This window comes from Halichoerus grypus, chromosome 7 (assembly GCF_964656455.1).
Source record: "Halichoerus grypus chromosome 7, mHalGry1.hap1.1, whole genome shotgun sequence".
Lineage (NCBI taxonomy): Eukaryota > Metazoa > Chordata > Mammalia > Carnivora > Phocidae > Halichoerus > Halichoerus grypus.
The window spans coordinates 143,865,189-143,888,718 of record NC_135718.1 but is presented as its reverse complement, the minus strand read 5'-3'; the positions used below and the strand labels follow the sequence as shown (position 1 = coordinate 143,888,718).

Below are 23,530 nucleotides of genomic sequence, written 5' to 3'. Positions count from 1 at the left end.
CAGGGGGAGTGGGAGAGGGAGAAGCAGGCTTCCCGCGGAGCAGGGAGCCCGATGCGGGGCTCGATCCCAGGACCCTGGGATCATGACCTGAGCCGAAGGCAGATGCTTAAGGACTGAGCCACCCAGCCCCCAAGCCTGTGTTTTTAGACATCTCCTTTGCAAATTCAAACTGTAGAATGGGATACATTTGCAATTCCATTTCGTAAATGGTAAAAAGTACTTTCTGGATAAATACATGTTATGGTAAATCAGATTAATAGAGATTACACTTCCCTGATTGACATGTGGACTTGGGTTTGAATCCCATTATTCTGAGAACTGCTAAAGAAGTAGTTCTTGTTAGACTATAAAGTTTAAGTAGGGGACCACTAACCAGAAAAATAACCAACATACTTATCTCTGTTTCCTGAGCCATGAAGAATTGGGACAACATTTCAATGAACTCTGTTGAGGACTCAACAGAGAACTCAACACTTCTGTTGAGAAGTGTTACTTTTGAAATTTTGATATCACTTCAACCCAAGACGGGCGTGCATGAGGTGGGTTTGGTTCCCTGGGCAGGGCTTTTGTAGCATCCCGGGTTGGGGAGTAGCTGAGGCAAGAGGTCTAGTCCCGGATGGCACAGCCTAGCAGGGCTCCAGGTGCACCCAAAGCAGTAAGCACGGCTGCAGTAGATGGAAAACTCTGGAAGGTCAACTTCGAGTGAGCCAACGTGCACAGAACACACTGAATTTAATCTTTGGGGCACTGTATGGGGTGTGGCCCCCAGAAGATTTGTCTCCTAGGTGGTGGGCTCCACTGTTGGAAGGAAGGATAGGGAATGTGTCACGAGATGGCCAAGACTGCAGATTGGAGGAGTTCTTTGAATTCTAGGACTGGATGTAGAAAGTAGCCAAAACTGAATATTTTTGATCAAAATTAAATGTGCTACTTTCAATTTAAATGTATTTTTAAAGCAAATGTACCTTTATATTTTCACGCCTCCCTCCGTCCCTCCCACAAGCTTTCCACCGTGAAGGAATCCAAACTTTCCACAGATTTGCTAGTCAGGAAATACGTCACATGCTTTTCCAGGTTTGCCCACTGAAGCCTCACAACGTCTCTGAAAATTAGGCATCATTGCTCCCCATTTAACACACGTACAAAGTGAGGCTCAGGGAGATTACCCTTCCCGAAGAACAGCTGGAGTTGGAGTTCAGCTCTAGGTTGGTTTGACGCCAAAGTCCATGAGTTACCTGCCCTCCCCGTATCTCGAGCTCTTCTTCTTCCTCCTCACTCAACAGTGGCTCCCGACGCTTCCTCCGGGCTGTGGTAGACTTGTAGATGTTACTGCACATGTGGGCGTTACAAGGGTACGTGGGTCCTAGGTCCTGCCTTCTGGAATATTACTGTGATCTTTGTGAAGAGTGAATTCTGCTTTGCTTGCCACACACACAGACAGACAGACACACACACAACTTACACTGTGATTATGTGTAGCTAAATTACCCTCACAACCAAGGTTTGCCAAAGCAAATACTGGGGGGTACTAGCAGACAAAGTCGGCGACCTTAGGTGAGGGACCCCAGTGTGCTAATAGCCCCCCATAGAAGCTTCTGGGTTGGAGTTCCCCAGGAGAGAGAGTCTGGCGGTCAGTTTACTCAGCTTAACGGTGTTTCCTGAAAGCAATTCTCTGGGGAAGGAGGAGTAAGCTGGGATCCTCAGGTAGAAGGGACAGAGAAATAGGACAATTCTTGTGCTTTTCCTTTTGTTTGATGACTCTCAAATATTTTCAAAGAGCAGCCTATAAACAGACAGCCTCATACACAAAAGTCTGTGCAGTCGCTGAGCCTATTTGAAGAGGGTCATTTTAAGCGTCCAAGCTTTCTCTTGTATTGGTTGGCAATTGGAAGGACACGATCTACATACCAGCCTTTGTTTCTTGACACAACTCGCTGTTTCTGCGACTCCTTCCCCTTGAGACACAGGTCAGCAGAGGGCTGCTCAGGATTGCCCGGAGGCCTCCTGGGGGGCAGGCAGGAGGGAATGTCTGGGCCTGTAGGATCGAAGGCCTCCTCTGCTCACAGGGGTGGCTTCTGAGGTTACTAGAAACAAGGGGAAGAATATTCTCATTTATTTTTGGCTGAATGGGAGAATGCAAATATTGGCTACTTTGTTAGCTTTCCTTACAGAAGGATGTTTAAGTTCATTTCTTGGGGTTGAATTGTGAAAATTCCAAACAGACACATGAACAAACACATCCTTCTTCCCTCGACAAAAGGGAAAGAAGTGAGTCTATATTTTACTATTTAGAGACATTTACGTCAGTGTTGAGCACGCACTGCTGATTTATGGGGGAAATTGTACCCAAGTGGCAGACGGCACATGGTTAGGTCTTTGTCACATTAAAGGTGGAGTTGGGACCCACCCTCCCAGATCATGTACTCTAAACTGTTTACCTCGATTTCCTCCACCTTCATCACCATCCTGGAAAGAAGATGAATTTCTCTGAACCCTCCATACTCCCAGTCCTCAGATCCCATCTATCCCCTGAGCATTCACCATCCTGCATCTGGATTCTTGCCTATAGATGAAAACTCATAATCTAGCATTTAAAAATGAGAGAAAATGGAGGATGTAGATTTATTTTTCTACAAAAATTGCCACCACAGACAAATATATATATTGCTTAAGATTCATTCTAAGTTCAATTTATACTTTGCTTAAAGGACAAAATTCTTCATTGACTTAAAAATATATATTAAAGTATCATGACAAAGAAACTCAAAGATCCAAGTCAAATTGTATTCCCTGAGTATCTAGTAAACTGTAATATTTATCGCTGTTACATGGAATGCCTAACATAGATGATATTGTTTATATTTTACTACTGCATTTATATTATTGTTTGCTTTTTGTTGTTTTTTAAAGATTTTATTTAAATTCTATCAGTTAACATACAGTGCGGTATTGGCTTCATGCTATGGCATTTATTTATTTATTTAATTTATTATTATTATTATTATTATTATTATTATTATTATTATTTTGCATGGAGCCAAACACAGGGCTTGAACTCACAACCCTGAGATCAAGACCTGAGCTGAAATCAAGAGTTGGATGCTCAACCAACTGAGCCACCCAGGTGCCCCTCTATTGAATTTATTTTTAAGAAGCCTAGCAAAGGACTTATTTTAGGATGTTTTTTATTCTTCAACTGATTTGAAGTTAAAACATCAAAATTCATATAAATAGGCATTCCCCTTTGATTCTCACAGAAGTCCAAAGTAGCTAACTTTCAAACATGTACAGAGTTATAAAAATGAGAGTCCTTGAGTGGAGTGTGATGTAGCGTCCAGTGTGTCTTCTCAAAATTATGAAAAGGAGTGATTATGTCTTGAACCCAACTTCCATTTATTTACCTTTTTTCCCATTGCTCCAATCTTCTACATTCTCCTCATCTCTCAATATTAATCACTTGCCATCCCATCAATACCCTAAAAGAATATAATTTAGAAATCAACAATGCATTATTTATTAGTATGAACATTTTGGGTCTGCTTCTGAAAGAGAATAAAAACCACATTGCCTCTAAATAAAAAATGTAAAAAATGAAGTTGATCAAAGGTGTGAGTGTTAGCTAAATTTTTAAGCCTTCGTTTTAATTGGAGGCATTAAGTTTAGTTCGCTTTATTAAGACTTGGATAATCTGGGCATTTGAAGTCCTTTATAAATGGGGGAGTCATGTGATCTGGCTAGGACTCCAGATTTAAACTATGTTGCTATTCACCATAGGAACTTGACTGCAGGAAAAAACAAAAAAACAAAAAACAAAGGAAAGAAAGAAAGAACAACAATTTGGGATCCGAGTCAGAAAAATCTGTGACTGAAGCCAGCACTGTTCAGTGACGGGGATAGCAACTGCAAACGTTGACTGCCATCTAACCCAACGTCCATTGCTTTTCTTCCTCTCTCAGGGTCTTGCTGGCTGTGTGACTGGGAAAGCCTCATAACCTTTGTGAAATCTCGTTGTAAGTGATTTAAATAATACTCTGTACCCATCTCACCTCGTAAGGTTGTTAGGACTCAAATGAGATAATAAGTAACATCAACATAAGAGCTAAAATGTATGGAGCACTGATTCTGTATCAGGCATGGTTCTCACCACTTTGCCTGTGTTCCTTCATTTATTTTTGTCAACTTTCCTACGACGTGGGCAATACTCTTTTATAGACAAGGAAACTAAGGCAAAGAAACTTTAATTATCTTGCTCAAGGTTGTATAGTTAGCAAGGATTTGAATGAAATGCACACTAAAATGATGATGATGATGTGTGTGTGTGTGTAATTTTTCCATGGAAAATCCTCAAGTTAAATAGATTGGGAAGTCTAGTGATCTCTTAGATCTTCGTTTAGGAGCTTACCACGAATTTGCTTGTTGTTTGATGGTTACTGAAGGAGCAGCTCTTGGGAGTTGGGAAGTTCCACAGAATTCCTGTTTCTATCTTGTTATTTGGGCAGCTTCGTGACAGTTCACGAGTGGTTCCTCTCTCTTTCCTCTTGCTGTCAAGTTTCTGTCATTCGCTGCACCTCTGTGCATTACCAACTTGTGGTCAACTAGGGAGTCTAGCCTTTAAGAAAAAGTGACTTGCACTCTTTGCAATGTCCAAAGCCGTGTGCCCTGGGATCCCGTTCAATTCAATGAAAGGAAGGCCAGGCTCATTATGAGACCTTCCTCTCCCATCTTTGCTTTCATGATTACCCTCTCTGTGCCGTGGTATTATTATTATTGTCGTCGAGGTTGTTATTTGCTGCTGAGGCTGGAAAACATAACGCCATGCAATGGAGGTGACCAGAGCTCGCTGGGGACCCAGACCCCTGGGCGGTTGAGTCTCCGCCCCACCACCTGTTATCAGCCCGGAGACTCTGGGCAAGTTATTCAACCTCAGTTTATTCGTCTGTAAAGCTGGGACATTGAGAATTCCTACTTTGTAGCTTTGTTGTGGGGACTAAATAGTTCCCATTATGTAGAGTGCTGAGGAGTCCTGGCACAGAGCGCTTGTAGCTATAGTAATAATAAACAAGTAATACTGCATTATAGGAATAATTCATATACAATATACAATAATAATAATTCCTTATCATCATCATTGTTAGTTTTATGACTCATCTGTAGACTCTAGAAGCTGAAGGTCCATCTGTTTTTTCACCCTTGAAAAATCACTGTCCTCTACCACTCATCCTTTGGTTTTCTATCAAAGTAACTTTTCCGATAAACGCCTTTCATCATTCTTTTCTCTTGCTCACCGCACGGACTGACCTCACAGTGAATGGACAATAAACACAAACTCCTTTGATTGCCAATCAAGGCTCTCCACAGCCTGGCCTCCCCATGGGCTCCAAGCCTTCATTTTATGGGAGAGGTACAATCACTTACCTTGGATGGTTTCTTAGTCCAGTGTCAGGGACAGCAGCACCATCTACTGGGCAGTTGTTGTTCTAAATGAAACGGAGCATCAACCAGTCTAAATTTTGGGGAACTTAAAATATCATTAGATACCGTGTAAGGCAGTGTTCCTTACCCGAGCCGCACAACAGAATCAGTTTGAGAGCTGTGATGTCGATTCCTGGGCTCTACCCCAGGCCCGCCTGGGAATCGAGTTGGCAGTTAGTGGTAGAATCTATGTAGAATTCTTCCTCTGAAGCAGTTCCCTGGCTATTCCTGGCTGTTCATAGCCTCCTTCTGGAGCCGTTCCCCTACCCCCCGCCCCGGACCTGCCCCTCCCCATGTAGCACCTTGTGGTACAATGTCTGGTACAATGTCTCCTTCCTCTCTACCCTTTAGCAAAATGGCTTTCTCTATGTCTCTTTCCTTTTCGGAAATCTATACAGTTGGAAAGTACTAGGTTAAAATAAGCAGTTTGGAAAAAAGTTCTCAATTTTATTTATTTATTTATTTTTAAATATTTTATTTATTTATTTGTCAGAGAGAGAAAGAGCACAAGCAGGGGGAGTGGCAGGCAGAGGGAGAAGCAGGCTCCCCGCTGAGCAAGGAGCCAATGCCGGGCTCCATCCCAGGACCCTGGGATCATGACCTGAGCTGAAGGTGGATGCTTAACCGACTGAGCCACCCAGGCGTCCCAAAAGTTCTCAATTCTAAATGACAAAGTTTGAAATTAATTTATAGAATTTGAAATGCATGATCATGATCACAGAATCAATCAATACAGAAGTGTATGAAAGTAAAAAGCAAAGCTCTTTTCTTTTTCGCTCCTCTCGTGCCCAACAAAACCCTCTATTCCCACAGCCACTGTTAACAGTTGGAATGCATCTCTTAAGATGTTTTGTCTGTGTTGAACACCAATCCGTCCTCTTTCAAAAATACCTTTAATGAGATGTCATTGGCATATATTTAAAATGCATAATTTGATAGGTTTTGACAAATGCCCACACCTGGGACACCATGACCACATGAACTATCTCCCATCCCCCAACATTTAAAACCAGGAACACCAACTTGGGACGTCTAGCTCTATAAGGATGGAACATATTTCACCTGTTTCAGTGCTTTTAAGAACAAGACATGCAGAATATTTCCAAATCCAAATTCCACTTCTCACACTTGTTGAGTGTGTAAGTATTTTCTGTGTGCACTCTGCATTCTATGGGGTTTAACAGGAGGAAAGTTGCTTGGAAACACCCAGCCACTGGTGGACAGTTGGGATTTAAGAGGTTGTCCTGCACCCTGACCACACCTGGGAGACATCAGCATTTTTTTTTTTTTTTAAGCAAATGTGGCTATTGGTGCTAGCTTTTGGTTTATTCATTTATTCTAAGATTCGATTTCAAAGAAGAATAGATATAAGACCATGGACAAGCCATGGAGATGTCATGGATAGTAACTCTTGTTTCATTTTGAAAATCTTTGAAATCATGATTCTAGAATGTGGAGAGCTTAGATGAGAATAGTAGTGACAATGGAATCCAGCTGTATGTTTATGCATCACTTCCTAGTTCTTCAAGACCTCTCACATGATCTTATTTGACCCTCAAGATAGCTTTCAAGTAAAGTCAGTCATCCTTCACCTCCATTTCAAAGACAAGGAGACTGAGGCACAGGGAGGTTAAATTATGGGCTTTGGCTTTAAAATCAGGACTTGTCACTCCTGGTCCGGGTGTACGTCCCGTTATACTATACTTACTTACTCCAAACTCTCATTTTGCACTTGAGAAAACTGGATCCCAACGAGGCCAAGCAATGTGTCTCAAATCACGTGGTAAGTCGAGCCATATCAGAACAGGAGTGCAAGCCTCCAGACCTACAACCTAGCAAGGGCACCCTAGCTCCTCTCTCACTTTGCCCAAACCCCAACAACGACAGCCTCAGTGATGAAGAGGGCTGATGAAACTCTTGTTGGAATTACTGCTCTGTGTTGTGAAAGCAGGCATGGGAAGTCTGAAAGGCTTTGCAGGTAATTCTGATACCCACCATGAGCAAGACCAGCCCAGGGCGGAGCCTGACCATGAGGCTGAGGAAAGAGGTGGGGAGGGGAGGAGGCACCACTTGGAAACCTCAGGCCGACTCCCTGCGTGTTCTCGGGGTTGGCTCTGGCCCACATTCTCAGTCCCTCAGGACGCCAGGCTGAGGGAGCCTCTCCAGCAAGGCTGTTTCACACCTGCCTTCTGACCTCTGGGTAGACCCTCTCTCCTTACTGCAGGAAGTAGGGAAGCCGTGGTGGGAGCTACGGGTTTTATAACACACCCTCTGCCAGGACTGAGATCTGTTTCCTGAGCAGCTCTTATGATTTGAGTCCTGGTGCTCAACACATTGGTGTAGTCAGCATGTCTTATTTCCTGGTCTCAATTCCTACTTCTGGGGGTTTTAATGAAGACCTGATCATTCTCTGTGGGCTGAATCTTGGCACAAGAGCTTCCTGGAAATATAAAAATGTCACCTGGGCTTGCTTGCACTTAGGTAACCCTTGCTGGAGCAACTTAGTTTGAAAGAAACCAGGAGACCCTTCTAGTCCAAATATTTCAAACCATTTAATTCTCAAACTTGCACAAACTATTATGGCTCTTTTGCAGTTGATTAAATTTTCTAGGACCACAATTCCTGGAGCTAGTATTGCTTTATAAAACCTATTTAAAAGTGAATGTTCATCTAGACTCCAAATTTAGCACTTTGCATTTTCCCTGCATTCCGCGGTTGCCAGGAAATACTGGAAGTTTTCCTTGTTGGGTGGACAACTGGAGTTTTCAAATTACACTGTATGATTTTCTCTGCCTTTCTCATGTAAGGGGAAAACATTTTTTGCTGTATAAACATGAGTTCCAAATTTCAAAATCTGAATCGTAGAGGATGGAGTTCAGCTCACACCCCACTCTGTGTCCTTCAAGATGGCGCCTTGAGGGATGGCAAGGACACACTGTGGAGGAAGGCATGGCCAGAAGGTGAACACGAAATCCATAAGGCAGGCTCAGAGAAGGAGGATTTTGAGGGTAAGAGAAGATTATTAGAAGGTACATTTTTTCCCTTTGGGGATTTGCCCTTAGGGCACTAAAGGGGCCTTAGATGGAAGCTGCTCAGAGATAATAAACCTAGCAAAGCTATTGGGTTCATTGACTTAGAAAACAATGGGCTTTTCAGATGGACACTTTTGTCCTCTTTGGAGGCCATTGCCCAGGGAGGCCAGTTGGATGCCGAAAATTTTAACAGAAATGTGTTTGAAATCCAAGGAATATGGAAAAATGGCTTAAATCTTTATGAAAATTTCTAGAAGAGGTACAAAAGGAACGGTTACATTGTTTCACATAGCAAAACACCCTCAGTGTTTCATCAGTGGTTTATTCACCACAACCTTATCCTCAAGGCAGTTTCTAGGGTGACCAGATTAGTTGTTATCCAAATGCGACCCTTTTGAAAGTGAAAGGGGTGCTATGAATAATGACACTGGAGTAATAGGCATATAGCAGGCCTGTACTCAGCAAACTGGGATGAATTATCTTCCATGGCTTGTCCCACTGCTCCATCTTCTATTTCTCTCAAATTCTGAAATCCTCTGGGTCATCTACCTTCACTGTCCCTCCCAACTAACTAATCCGTGGGATTTATTTTGTTTTCCAAGAGGAGTCAGAATGTAAATCACGGCTCTGCCCATTTCTGGGATCAGCACAACAAAAACCTGGTGACTGTTTGTCGCTTCTCCTGTCCCTGTCCCTTTCTCTTATTTATGTTTTAAAGGAAAGCCTTTGGTCTAGAAGGAGTGACACTCCAGGAACATGAGCACACAGAGCACCCAGATCTTGTTTTCTAAATGCTGTTCTCCAATAAAATGAACAAGGTTTCCTTGGAGAAATGGCTGATTCTGGGGATAGCACAGGGAAAATATAAAATTTACCCGGAGAATTTTGTAGTGGCAGGAAATAGAGAAGTGCTCAGAAAGCAAAAGGATAGAGGCTTGTCAAAGGGACACAAACACCAACTGGAAAGAGCTCCTGAAGGCCAAAGCTGGAACAACTTGAATAATTATAAAAAATACATATAGTATTGAATTGTAACCCAATATATGAAATAAATATGCATGAGTCCATACTGCTAGAAATAATTGGACAAATAAGTAAATAAATGGAGGAGAGAAATCTTCCTTACAGTAGAATTCCAAATAATGTATGTAGCTATTCTACCACCCCCAATCAAGTAATCAAGTGTGGGCTGGACTTAGTGACTCATTTTCAGTGCATAGAATATAGAAAAGGAAAAATAGTAACTTTACCTTAAAGAAATCTTAACCAAAATGATCAAGGTGAACATCCCTGATGATGTCATATTGCCGTGATATACCCCCTGTGTAATGACAAAAGGACTTCATCTCTGTGGATTCCCCAAACCCCATAACCCATGTCTAACTAGGATTAAAACATCCAAGGATCCCATATTGAGGTATATTCTACAAATTACCTGACCAGTACTCCTCAAAACTGTTGAGGTCAGAAAGACATGGGATAACTGAGAAATTGCCAGAGTGGAGTGGCATTCAAGAACTTCTCAGCATGGCCACATTCAGTCTTTACAAAGGTAGTACTTACTCTTCTCCTCCACACCCCTTTTGTTTCAGTGTAATAGAACTACTGATGTCTTTTTTTTTTTTTTAAAGATTTTATTTTTAAGTAATCTCTACACCCAACGTGGGGCTTAAACTCACAACCCCGAGATCAAGAGTGACATGCTCTACCAACCGAGCCAGCCAGATGCCGCAACTACTTGATGTTCTTGATAAGGAACGGCCAAGGCTCAATACTTTTCTCTTACTGGTATTTCCCAAAGTAGGATTTGTATGCCATTGTTGGTATGAATGCTGTTGATGGCATTTGTAGAAATATTTTTATTTTGATAGTTATATATCGGTTTTAATGTATATTAGAAAATGATATTAGTAAACCTAGGATTTCATGAATATTATTATTAGCACAAGTTTTGTTAAAAACATGGATCCGTTTAAAGTCAATATAAAGAAAAGTATTATATATGATATTTATAATAGTACAACTAGGAGATGGCCAAAACTGTGAAGGTGTTCCACAGAACCTGAAGTTTGGGAAACACTGTACTCTAAGAGTGTAATAAAAAAAACCACTTTTTATTATGGTAAAATTTCCAACATACCAGAAGTACCCAGAAGGTATTTATCATTCAGCTTCAACTATGATAGAGCAGATTGCTTAGATCTGCCCTCTGGTCCACCACAATCTGCTCCAGCTTAGTGAACCAGAAGAACCCATAGGGATTCAATGCCCCAAAGTCCCTGTTTCAAAACAAAAGGCTTTCATACCCACCAAGGAATTTACATTTCACTTTATCATTTGGAAATGGGATGTCAGTGAAATTATTTGAATAGAGAAATAGTGCTATAGAAGGGTTGTCTTTCAGTTTAGGAAGGATTTATTTAGCAAGTAATAAAGTAGTATCCTAAGGTACAGTGGCTGGGATGGTTTTTATAAATCTGGGTTTATATAATTTTAATAGCACTGATTATTAAGGACTGTATCTTTTTTTCAGTTTTATTGAGAAATGATCGACATACATCACTATATAAGTTTAAGGCATACAGCGTGATGGTTTGACTTACATATATTGTGAAATGATTATTGCAACAGATTTAGTTGACATCCATCATCTCCTATAGGTACAATACAAAGAAAGGAAGAAGAAAATTAAAAGAATTTATTCTCCTCGTGATGAGAACTCTTAGGATTTACTCTCTTAACAACTTCCCATGTACCATACATTGGTGTCCCCCTAGCTGTGGTCATCATGTTGTACATTCCATCCCTAGTGCTGATTTATCTTATAACTGAAAGTTGATACCTTTTGATCACCTTCCTCCAATTATCCTCCCCCCATACACCCCCTCCCCAGTAACCACAAGGCTGATTTCTTTTTCTATGAGTTTTGTCTTATTTTTTTTAGATTCCACATAGAAGCGAGATCATAGAGTATTTGTCTTTCTCTGTCTGTCTGATTTCACTTAGCAGAATGCCTTCAAGGTCCATCCATGTTGTTGCAAATGGTAGGGTTTCCTCATTTTTTGTAGCTGAAAAATATCCCCTCCTATATACACCACCACTTCCTTATCCATTCATCTATCAATGGATACTTAGATTGTTTCCATGTCTTAACTACTGTAAATAATGCCACTATGAACATGGGGATGCAGATAGCTTTTCGAGTTAGTGTTTTAATTTCCTTTGGATATATTTCCAGAAGTGGAATGGCTGGATCATATGGTAGTTCTATTTTTAATTTTTTCAGGATCCTCCATAGTGGAAATATACAATCCAACAACAGTGCACAAGGGTGCCCTTTTCTCTGTATCTATGCCACCATTTGTTAACTCTTGAAAGCCATACATTGTTGTAATGCAGCCATGGGTCCCATCAGATCTTAGTACGGGAGACGTTCACTTCCTCTCTAGTATGGCAGACACACTGGAAAGAACAGTGGGTGCAGAGTCAGGCAGCTTCAAGACTGCAAGCCCGCAGCTCCGTAATTTGCTACTTTTTGCTATGTAACCGCGGGGAAGTCATCTTAACGCTGAGCTTTTCTTTTGTTTAAGCATGGTGTTTTCTATAAGGATCTAATAAGATAATAATAGCTGTAGTTATGACACCAGTCCAGAAGCATCTCCTCCCTTTAGATACACTGCTTTGGTTATTTGGCATTCCTTTACAATGGCTTACCCCACCCTGCCCACCCCTCCACCCCCAACCCTCGGCCCTAAGTGAATTTTTTTACTTGGGTGGGTGAGGAGATAGGGATTATTGCAGAGATGACTTATAATAGATGGAAGAAGGAATAAATAGCTGTAATTTAAAACTTTGGCTTGCAAGCCTCTTGCTCCAAGGGAATCAGCAGGTTATTCTCTGTTGGTTCCTGTGACGATGTGGAAATAGATAAATCTTGATCGAGGGAGGGGATGCTGTTGGTGAAGTTCCTTCTTTTGGCTGGCAGAAAGAAGAAAGTATTGAAATGGATAGCGGTAATTCTCCTGGCATGCTTCTTGCATAGAAACAGGGGGATCTTGTTGGAAATAGTTACACCTTTGGAAAGAGAGAATTTCCTCAATTAGAGGACGTAAAACAGTAATGAGAATAAGCATTTGGTAAATTCAGGAAATCAACTTCAGCTTGGGAATCCCAAAAGGAACTATGTTTGGTGGGGTAGGGAGCAATTTTCCAGGGCTGACCCTTGGTGAAAGGAAACTTCTGATTTTAAGTTTTAAAGCTCCAAAGGACTAATTCAGAGTGGAGAAGGGAAAATGATTTCCATGGGGATGCCTGCTAAGACATTTGCATACTGTAAGCCAATTGCCTTTTGGCCGATGGGGTTTGAATTTTCGGGCCTGCACACTTTTTTCATTTCTACCACTGAGTACAATTATTCCCTAAATCCATTCCTATGGAATGTAATGAAATCAATGTAGGCCAGCTTGAACTTCCTGGATTAAACCTTCATAATGTTTTAGAGGAGGAGACACTATAGTTAGCAAGTGATTAAAAACCTTTTATTTTTCACCACATAGAGAACAGCACAGAAAAGATTCGCCAAGATCTCCATTCAGTAAAGAGTTCTCCTTCCTGGTTATGTTTTGGAGCCTTCAGGAGGCTCACGAACAACACTTGGTTGCAATACTCTCAACATAAGCAACGTTGCTAGGGTAACCAATTGGCCTGATTCGTCAGAAATTGCCTTAATTTAAGCCTGACAGATCAAGTCGGTTTTGCAGGTTCTAGAATCCATGGAGCTAAATGAAGTGGGACAGAGAATGGGAATTTGACTTGATACATTTGGAAAAGCATAGCTTGCCTGGACTCTACACTTGAACAGGCGTGTTCCAATTTGTAGCACTCTCTTCAAATCCCTATTCCTGCCGCTCTCTCTCTGAGCACCTACAAATCTCCCCATCCCATCCTGACCTTTCAGTGACTCTCCATGAACTTCAGTTTAAGTAAATTGAAGCTCTTTCACGTGGCCCACCACTCCCTTCCTCTACCCAGGCTGCCTCTTAGCCTGGTTCCCATTGCTCCTGGCCTTGAACTAGACTCTCCAGGAGACCAGATGATTGGTGCTTCTGGGCACATAGCATGACCTTAGGCTCAGGCCCTGCTTCCTGAAGCAAGCACCCTTCTGTCATTCCTTCCTTCCAAGTGTGACATGTGAATTCCCCTTCATCCTTCAAGACAAAGCTGTCATTCTGCAGGAAGACCTACCCTGCCTGTTTGGCTATCCTGTTATTCTTTTATATGATCTTGGACCACCTGCAGTGATTACCTTTGCTGTATGAAATTATCTGTTTATTTTCAACCCCCCCCATCCTCCATCTGCTAAAATTAGATTGTAAGCTCTTTGAGGGCAGGAACCACACCTTATTCATATTTTTTATTCCAAGCTCTTGACTGTGGAAGCAATTTTTGATGGATTTTTGAAGCCAAGTCAGATCTTGTCCTCAAGGGGCTCAGGGTCTGGGGGTGAGACAAGGAGCAAGGCATAGGGACAACACAGGGTCACAGTGACATGTGCATGGGGGTGTGTTGGAACACAGAAACTTGGTCCCTCCTCAGTGAAGCTGACGTCTACCTTGATACATTGGCAACTGGCCACCTTTTAGGTGAGATTTTTTTATTATTGCTGCCATTGGATTATTTTGTTTTGCTTTGGTTTTATTTATCTTTCTCTCCCCCCCCCCCCCCCGCTTTTTAAAAAAATATCTGGTTATTTATGAGAGGGAGGGAGAAAGAGAGAGTCTTAAGCAGGCTCTGTGCTGAGCGCGGAGCCCGATGTGGGGCTCGATGTCCCGACCCTGAGATCATGACCTGAGCCGAAATCAAGAGTTGGACGCTCAACCGACTCTACCACCCAGGCATCCCTATCTGTTTTGTTCTTTTTGCTTTCTTCTCTCTAGTTCACTATGAGGCTTTGGAACAAAAAGCTTCACTTATTGAAGGCTTCAGTGTCTTCATGTGTGAAATGAGAGTGAGTTTGTAGCTGTTGACTGAAGCTCCTTCTAGACACAACTTTGACAACTTCGTGACTCTCCCAAGTCTCCATGGAGAGACCCATGGATCCAGCAGGACTATGTGAGGGGATATTAAAATGGGACTCTTTCTGTGTCTTGTTTAGCTGATGCCCAGAGCTGATAACGGTTTCATAGGTGGCATACCACCCACATGGAACGTGTGAAGGACTGTCAACACGGTTCTGTTCCCTTTCACTCATCACTTACCTCAAGGTTATGAAAGATGTTGGAGGTTGTTCAGAGAGAGACTGAGGGCATGGATTCCTCTGATGAGGGTTGTTGCCTATCCCTACTCCTCTCCAGAGGCATGGGTGGAACGTGAGTCCCTACAACGTCAGCGGAGCACACAGCCTCAGAGGGTCGAGTAAATGTTCCCAGGAGCTTGGGAAATGCAAGGTCTGGTGTTTGATGCCCTCCTGTGTAAAATATAGGGTACTAATAGAAAATGTGAGGTATAGTAAGGCCAGTAGATCAGGAGACTCCTGACACCCATGGAAGGATAGAGGGGAGGGAAGAAGGACAAGAAGAGAAAACCAAGAACTCTCAAGTAATTCATCAGAAGGGGTAGAAATGGGCTCGAGTTAAGGCATGTTTGTAGCTCTTCCTCTGGAATGGCATTCTGATCTCTCAGTCCGAGTACCCCAACCCTCAAAGCATGACGCTCTGATTGCCAACTGAGTGCCTTGGAACCCCCCAGCATCTCCCTGACAACCCTGCGACAGATGGTATTTAATGACTCCTGTCATTAAAAGGATAGGTTGTTACTCGCAGTTCCCAAGAGGGACGGGGCATGCCACACGATGGGGGTGGGTGCACATAGCCAAGCACCAAGACAGTCAATGGGCAGAGGGACAAACTACGGGTACGAGGCTTTATTATGGTTTCTGCAGGAAGGAATGGTGACGCAGAGTAAGCAGATTTGGAATTAGCCTGTATGAATAATTTTAGTGGGCTCCGAGCATGGGGGCTGTCCCTACTTGATTGGTACCTGGTCCTGGAGTGATTAGGGCAGTAGTCTGGAGGAAAAGGGCCCGATAGAGGAGGTGTGTGGGGATGTCGGCTCTAGATGGGTTGGTTTGCATGTGACAGGTGCCCTCCCAGGTAAATTGTTTATGATCTCTAGGAACTGGCTAGCCCTAGGAGGCGCAGTCTCTCAAGGGTCAGGAAGTGCTCAGATGTCCAAGCATCAGACAACAGAAAATGAAAGGCAAGGTTAATGCCCCTCCTGGGGAAGTCAGAAGTCAGCAGGCTGAGGCTGGATCTGCGCCTGCTTGGTGGGAGACAGAGATGTGCTGGGAATAGCTCCTGTTTGCATAAACACTGGGAAAATGGGCAGGTTTTCTGGGGCTCAGTGTGGAGTCAATGCAAGGGACTTTTTCTATAGGTATCCCTCCCAGGAGAGCCTCCTGCAGAGGCATGGGAACTGCACAGAGGGGTTGAGTGCTAGCAACCCCATACCCGTGGAAGTGTCCTAGGGGGACAGCAGGAGGAGAAGCATGGCCCTTATTAAGGAGAGGCCTTTAAAGAACCCATAAAGGGGCATCTGGGTGGCTCAGTCGGTTAAGCATCTGACTCTTGGTTTCCGCTCAGGTCATGATCTCAAGGTCGTGAGATCAAGCCCCGCGTCAGGCTCCGTGCTCAGGGTGGAGTGTGCTCAGGATTCTCTCCCCCTCTCCCTCTGCCCCTCCCCTTGCCTGTGTATTTGCTTGCGATTTCTCTCTCTCTCACAATTAATAAATAAAATCTTAAAAAAAAATAAAGAACACACAAAAATCTATGAAAAAGAGCATGCTGGATGCCAAATATATAACTGTGCTCGTCAAATGTGACTGTTTTGTACCCTTCTCGCTTCTTCCTGGGCCCGATACTAGAGGAACAGCAGGTACCTGATTGGGGAGGAGGTAGATCAACACTGGAAAGCACCTCCTCCTCCCCGATGGCCTCAGTGATTACGCCTGAGCTGGGGGGCCATGAGGAGGGGGACAAGTTTCCCACTGGATAGGAATTTGGATGTAATTTTAATCTGGACAGGGGTTGGGTGCTTATCAGTTACACGTTATATTTTCTAAGAGTGCTTGGGAAAGCTGTGGGATCTCCCCAAGGTGTCATCTGGGGGCAGAGAAAGGACTTGGTTATAGGGCCGGTTTCTGGAGGCAATAGGGAAGCGGATAAACCCGTGCTTTGGTTACATCCCATCGTGTTCCAACTCCTTCAATAAACCTGTCCTATGAGCAGAAAGAATGATGAAGGTCAGTTTGACAAAGTTTTTTTCAAGCCTCCTGTGCCCTGAGCAGCATCCCAGGGACTTGGGGGACGATAAATAAGTAGACAGGACACCTGTCCTTAAAGTGTTCATGCTTGAGTGGGAGGGAGAAACAGGCTGGTCCTTTGTAGCCGCCTGCCTCTTACAGGTCTCCCTGTTGCTGGTTTCTCCCCACCTCAGGCCTCCTTGTCCCGCCGTGAGAGTTCTGAGCTCAGAGGTGGTGACCGCCTGCCTGAAGACCCTGGCAGTCCCCAAACTGCTCACTGGGCTCTGGGTACCAGTGCACAGCGGCTGGGGTCAGGCCAAGAGACATCGGCCACCGCGTGAACGTTCCATTGTGTTCTTGGTCAGTTACTCCACCGTCCAGCCTAGCTTCCCAATCCTTACACGGACATGAACTCTATGCCTTGAACTGGTTGTGAAATGAGATAACCTGAGATGTTTGTTAAGAGTTGGCCAGAGTGGGCGCCTGGGTGGCTCAGTCGTTAAGCGTCTGCCTTCGGCTCAGGTCATGATGCCAGGGTCCTGTGATTGAGTCCCACATCGGGCTCCCTGCTCAGCAGGAAGCCTGCTTCTCCCTCTCCCACTCCCCCTGCTTGTGTTCCTGCTCTAGCTATCTCTCTCTCTGTCAAATAGATAAATAAAATCTTAAAAAAAAAAAAAAAAGAGTTGGCCAGAGTGCCTTCAGACCGAAAGGCTTCCTAACGAGAACTACTGTCATTAGCCTCTGTGTCCCTCCTCCCCTCTCTGGCTGTCCCCCTCATGTATTTGAAACCTCCTGGATGAGTTTCAAATGGCTGCAGTCTGAAGATGATCTTTATGGTTAGATGCTTCTATGGGGAAAGAAGTGTAGAATTTTTTTTTTTTTTTAAGAAACTAAGGAGTAGTGCATGACATCATTCTTAATAAAACAGAGTTAAGGAGTCCAACTGGAAAGGTTGATGACTTTGTAGTAACTTTTTGTGTGTGAGTGTACCAGTGAGATTAGGTGTGTCGGACACATTTATATTTTGCAGAAGGGAGTGATTTAGCTTTCCTTTGTATACGCTGTCCATGAAGCCAATTATACCTGGGATTTATAACAGCTGATCCATTTAGTGAACTGGGACGGCACTTGAAAAAAGTTAAAAAGTAAAAATGTGGCTGTCATTCCTTCAGTGGGTGATCTTCCACTGCCCCTTGCCAAGCTGACATAGGAGAATGGGTTTTCCCAGAGGGCAGTCTGAGGCTCTTAATGCTGTTGCCTTGTTTTCTAGTGCGATTAAGGAACATCTTGTCTCCAACAGAGTGTCTGGGTCCTTAGGACAGGGATTGTCTCTACTTTTTTTTTGTTGTTGTTGTTGTTGTTTTTCCTGTATTCTTTGGTAATTGGATCACTTAATAATTATTCATTTCCTTTGTCTTGTGTCTCTTGAATCATCAAAAGTGGTTTAAAATAAGTTCATGGTACTTTTAATGTTAATCCTTTTTCCACATAATTCTTTGAACATAACTATTTGAAAATTGGCAATCTTTGTATTTATTAGCCAGAACAGTTCATTCTCAAATCCTGCCATATAACAGGGAGTTCCCTGCCTTCTTTTTATTTTTATGGCCCATATGAGACCTGATGAGTAAATGGGATCCATCCTCAGACACATCTTAGCATTTGGATTCACACAGATTCTGAAGTTCAGAATTGATAATTAATTTTGAGGTCTGATGTGGAAATATGTGCCCACTGAGAATTCTACTGAGCTTGTTTATAGAAAATAAATATTAATTTTGTTAAACTGAATGCATTTGCATTCCCCCCCCCCCCAAATCACCACTAGCTTGCTCAACAAAAGGCAAATAGAGGCAAATTTCCTAGATTAGCAACTTTTTTATTTCTCTCAGGGATGTTTTTTATAGAAATGTGTGTGTGTTTGATATATATGTGTATTAATCTGGGGGGTATCAGTTTACACTGTCCATTGAAATGAGAGTTTTCTTATTTAAACCTATCCTCTCTGGTTCATTTTCATTACATTGTCTGAATAGGTGAGCAGTTTGATGGGACAGTTTGTCACACACACACACGAGACACAATGTAAGGCCGAGGCGGGACTGATTAGCCTGGTGGAGATGAAACAAGCCACCTTCAGACTCAGACCATTTATTAGGTACATATACAACAAAAGGGGCAACAGGTGTTCAGCTGCCTGGGGTCCTTATCCCTCACACCGGAGGGGGCAACACGAAGGGGCTGGATCTCCGCACCACGACTCATGGATTCCCCATTGCCGAGGAGCCCATCCTAAATGGCAGCTGCGGAGATCTATATTTTGCATTTCTGCTGTGGGGGAGGCATGCCAAGGACTCCATACCTCATCGGAACCTGGGAGGCGATGCTGAGCCGTGTCGTGACGGCCTCCCAGGGGAGGCAGGGAGGTGAGCGAGCAATGGCCTCGGAGCAGCTCCCCAAGGGCCTCCCATGCGCTTGCGTTCTGGGAGAGGCAGGAGACATTTTGAGATGACTCGGGTGATCTGTGCTTCAAGCCTTTGCCTGCACGGTCTAGGGGATACGTGGAAGGCTGCTGGGGCGCAGGGTGGAACGTCCCCCCCACACCATCTTTTTGAAAACTGCCCCCTGCAATGGACACGTGAGAAGGACTGTAGCAGGTTTTGCTGTTTCATTTTGAAGCTCTGGCGTGTCCTGTTTGTCCAGTTTCCTCAGAGCTGCTTGGAATCCACAGCGACGTTTTCTGTGGGCAGGTCTCAGTTGCTGGCTAGGAGAGCATTGGTCTGTGATGCTTGACCTCGAGAGGGTGCCCGATTTATTTTATTTATTTATTTATTTATTTTTAAAGATTTATTTATTTGACAGAGAGAGACACAGCGAGAGAGGGAACACAAGCAGGGGGAGTGGGAGAGGGAGAAGCAGGCTTCCCGCCGAGCAGGGAGCCCGATGCAGGGCTCGATCCCAGGACCCTGGGATCATGACCTGAGCCGAAGGCAGACGCTAAACGACTGAGCCACCCAGGCGCCCCGGGTGCCCGATTTATTAAGCAAGTGGAGGACTTTCCGAATGTTTTGCTACAGATTTTGCTGTACTGGGCTTCAGGTGGTAAGCGCAGCCTGGTGGTGACCAGCTTAGACGCTGCAGCTGGAAGGTTCTGCCACTGACTAGCAGGGTGACCTTGAGCAAGCTGTCTAGACTCTGGAGGTCTCCATTTCCTCATCTACAGAATGGGGACAATAGCATGAGAAGCTTGTACGAAGTAGTATGGGTAACATGCTTAGAATGGTGTCTGAGGCATGGTAAGTAAGCACCCAGTAAAGGTGACCCCCAAATTATTGAGAACATATTGGGGTGTTGCGCTCTCTGCTGAGCACTTGGGATAGGGGAGGAGGACAAGGAAAGAAAAACCCTAAGCTTTGTTAATTTACCATATAGTTGAATTAACTGAGCATGGACCAACAGTCATAAAGCAGCCAGTCAATGAGCATTGACAATGGTTAGAGTGGTCTTTGTAAAGGAGAGATCTATGGTCATAGGAGTCATCTTTTGGTTGGCTTATGACATCTCTGAACTGGCCCGGTGGCCACAGGTGGAGAGCAGCAGGTCCCTCGGTAAAGGCTTCCGTCGAGGAGTGCTGCTCACAAAATCATTGTGCGTAATGGTCTTGGCCAGGGACTGTCTTACACACCTCTCTTTGCCTTTCATCGTCCAGCCTGAGGGATGCCTGCACAACCTATTTGATCATTTTGACTGAAACGACTGGTCATTTCACATCCTATGGGATATTTGCGGAGGACATTAAACACAGGTGTGTGGGGATAGAGGGTGAAGGCCCAGCCATTTTCCAATTAGGAGCCCCTTGGTTCCCTGAAACCCAATCACATGGAGTGAACCAGACGCCCCTGTCTGGAGCTCTGTATTCAACCTAGGATCCAACTCTCAGTGGAAAATTAAAAACAAAGTCATTATTATATATTAGATTTATTAAAAATGCAACTATTACCAAGAGCCTGTGGGCATGTGTGGAAAATGCTGTAATTAAATTAAATTAAATTAAATCCAGCAGCTAGAAGTAACATTTTCCACTAAGGAGGAGGAGGAGAAAGAAAAAATAAGCCCATAAGAGAATTCCAGACCAGAAAAGTGCAAGAAGTGGCCAGGATTCTTCCAGGAGAAGGAAGATGTTGTAACTGTTAGCATTATTATTATTGCTGCCCTGAAATAATGGAAAAGTAATATGTAAATTTGGAACAAGATTGGAACTTTCCAGGCATTGGGAAATGATGTTTATTTGGAAGAAGGTGAATCACATTAAAGCCAGAAGGGGAAATAGCTACTATTATAGAGAGAAAGTTTATTTGTGGTGATTATCTAGAGTAATTATTCAAATCGTGACCCTCAGATCAGTGGGAAAGTGGTGCTCTTTCCATGCTGCCAAAGTTCAGGGGAGGGTAAAGTTGCTGGCAGATTCAACTGTCATGCTTCATTTCGGGAAGAATTAGGGTAGTGTTAAGATGATAGGTGATGGGTAAGACTGGAGCTCTCGCTCTTTCTTTAAGAAAGCCCATGCTTCTGGTTTTCATTTGCACGTGGCAGGAGGGAGTTGGTGGAGAGAAGCAGGCTGAGAGTCAGCGGGATGAACCCTAGATGTATTTACATTTTGTTTCTCCTTTTTTGAGATTTGTTGCTACCAAGAGGTTGGATGGCCCCCCACAAAGGGCCCGTGGCAGATTCCCATGTCCCTTAGGACTAGACGCCCAGAAAGGCTTTCCAGGGGCAGAAGGACCTCCCCGTTCCTTGCGTGGCTGGACCGGAATCTTGGGTGACCAGATTTGCTGGCTTCTTCAGCAACATCAACACTGGCCACAGCTGTGCTGCTTTTTCTGCAGTGAGGACGGTTCTGGGGTATTTTTAGCAAAGGAAGTGGTCCAGGCAGCCTGAGGGTGAGGTCAGAGGACGGTCAGTACATTAGGGGTGGCAGCTCCCTAAATGCAGAGCCCGAGGAAGCCCCAGGCAACAGCAGCTGGAGTGATTGCTGGTCTTGAGGTTGGTGGTTACGGGCTGTCTGGCTACCAGAACTGTTCCATTAGTTTTGCATCAGAAACGGTTTTTGTCCCATACCTGAGGAACTTATTATCCTTCTGAATCCCACCAAGGATGTGTCTGCTCTCAACCGGCTCGTGCTGGGTTGGTTGAACTGACTGATCCATTTTGAATATCAGATTTGATTGATTTATTCCTTGGCCACATAATCTAACTCGTGCCCGTCAAAGTGATGGAACCCCAATTGCTTGACGGTAACTCCAGATCGTTACCAGGCCACTCAGGGATTGTGACTGAAAGCTCCGAGGCCCAGAAAGAATCCTCTTTGCTCAACTTGGCATTCGTGGGGCCTTCTGCGTTAGGACTACTACACTCGACTCAGGGGAGAAGCCCATGAGGACTTGTAATGATTTTTTGGATGTTTTTGATGGCGACCTCATTAGCTGCAGTTCTGAGGCTCTTTGGGGACAGGGGAGGTGGTGAATTTTGGCCTTCAGACAGGGAACCCTGTCTATAGTCAGTGAGGCTCTTTGGTTCTGCGGTGGGGAATGAAGACTTTGTCTCTGGCTGTGAATGAAGACATCCTCAGTTTATATAAAAGGGGCTTGGTCATCCCCTGCGACCCATCCGTGGGAAGATTTGGAGGAATCGGGGGCTCATTTAACATAATGTAATTTAAAGGAACACTGTCTACTCCTTTTACATCTGGAGAACTCAAGTGCCAAATGCTGTACTATGAGTCTATCTGTTTTTATTCCTGTGCAAGTTTTCACTTGTTATTGGAGGGGTGAGGTCGTTTGGCTGGTCACCTTGATCCGAGCCCTGGGTGCACGGTAAGTTTGTCATTTTTTTTTCTTTAATCCTGGTGAAGTGGCAGAACTCATGTTGGAGTATAAAGGGAATCCTACTTATAGTCACTTTTATCTACCTGGGTCAGATCTGCAAAAGCACTCGAAAAGCCAATAAGCCATTCAACGTGCCACACAGCACAGAGAGAAGAATTGGTTTTACTTTTTACAAAATTTTTATTTATCTATTTGAGAGAGAGCGGGGGTTGAGGGTGAGAAGGAGAGGGAGAAGCAGGGAGCCCGATGCAGGGCTCGATCCCAGGACCCTGAGATCATGACCTGAGCCAAAGGCAGATGCTTAACTGACTGAGCCACCCAGGTGCCCTGAATTGTTTTTACTCCTATGGCAATCCGCATCATTTCCCAGTTGAGACTGGATAATTTCAAACGATGCTCAGGAATTTCTTTGTAGTATGTCCCTATGTAGTTATGTTTCTCTCCACAAAAAAAGGAGGAGAGATAAGAAGATAATATCAGGAAAAAGGAATCACATTTCTTTAAAATAGTTTTCTACCTATATTTCTAATGCCTATACTAGAAATTATGAGGAAGAAATCCAAGTATGGCTTGATGGCTTTATGTGTTGGGTTTGCTCCACAGTACTCTCCTAAAGTCAGATCTCCAGAAGCAAACTGGGGAGACAGACACGGAAGTGTAGGGCAGAGAGGATGATGTTAGAGAATTCTGTGCTATTTCTAAGGATGTGTACGATTTACAAAAGACACCATGAAGGCTTTTGGAGTGCGTGTCTCCATGTCCACCGCTGCACATGTGGGTGAGTTCAGGGGATCTGTGAGTGCACATTTTGAACACGGCAGGCATCCAATTTCTGTAAATAT

General features: G+C 43.8%; 2 long non-coding RNA genes across 2 annotated transcripts in view; one reads left to right on the top strand and one right to left on the bottom strand.

Annotated features, from left to right (window-relative positions):
* Positions 1–23,530, top strand: part of LOC144382627 (uncharacterized) — a 54,601-nt gene that overhangs the window by 2,184 nt on the left and 28,887 nt on the right. The window lies entirely within an intron of this gene.
* LOC118538309 (uncharacterized) lies at positions 1,461–5,679 on the bottom strand. Its single transcript, XR_004918553.2, has 3 exons — positions 5,561–5,679; positions 3,402–3,476; positions 1,461–2,084 (listed from the first exon to the last, which is right to left on the bottom strand). It is a non-coding gene; the product is annotated as an uncharacterized LOC118538309 (long non-coding RNA).